Below are 986 nucleotides of genomic sequence, written 5' to 3' on the forward strand. Positions count from 1 at the left end.
TTGGCCTCCGTGATCCAGGCATTTCCGGAAAGAGAAGCAGCAGTGTCGGCCTGAACTACCCAGATACTGTCATTGTTTTTTCGCTGGTATCAGACGGGGCCAAGAATGTAAACAGACTCCTGAGAGAGGCAAATTCAGCCTGAAACTGCCAGGGGTCTCCGGGGATCGGGGCTGGGAGGCAAGAGGACTTGAGGAATTACCCCTTCTCGCCCCCCCAAACCTCAGCGGAGGGGCCGCAGCCCCGGGAATGTGACCACAGAGCCAGGCCAGGACACCTCCCTGCAGTGTCCTCGCTGGAAATATTCAGGGAGACAGCTGTTTGCCTTAAAGAGGCCCAGACAAAGGGACCCGAGGCCCCCCACCCCCAACTGCCACCAGCAGAAGAGCAGCCCAGGGCGCAGAGGACTCCCGATCCGGGGTCCACTGGGCCAGCCACACTCCAGAAAAACAAAACACTCACGTCGGAAGAGAATGGTTTAGGTAGCGAGAGAGGCTTGCTTCAAAAACCACATGGCAATCTCCAAATTAAAAGAACATGTGTAGCTTTTCACAAGGCGCTTCGTTTCCTGAGTCCTCCTGACCTCAACTCCACCCCTTGGGACACACCAACAGTTGGAGAGAAAGGTCCCCAGGCTCTGATCTCCCAAAGGGGGTGTGTGTATACAGCCGAGGCCCCCACGCCGCAGGCTGGGACCCCGTCACCCCGCGTGGCAGCCCCACGCAGCCCGGCCCCGCGGGGGTGGACACCCGCTGGGTGTCACGATTTGGGGGCCCCAGCGGCCCAGACGGGGGCTCCGAGTCGACCGGGCACACCTGGCAGGTGTGAGCCCGCTGGGAAACCGACAGCGACGCAGATGAAAGGGGAAGCGCCGCAGGCCAGGCCGCCCCGCGCGGGGTTCAGAACTTTCTCTGCGACTTAAATCAGTTCCTGGAGCTCGCAGGCCGGCCGCGCGGCCATCGGAAACAAGCTCGGGAAAAGAGATCCC

The sequence above is a fragment of the Bison bison genome, unplaced genomic scaffold (assembly GCF_000754665.1).
Source record: "Bison bison bison isolate TAMUID 2011002044 unplaced genomic scaffold, Bison_UMD1.0 scf7180017864080, whole genome shotgun sequence".
NCBI lineage: Eukaryota > Metazoa > Chordata > Mammalia > Artiodactyla > Bovidae > Bison > Bison bison.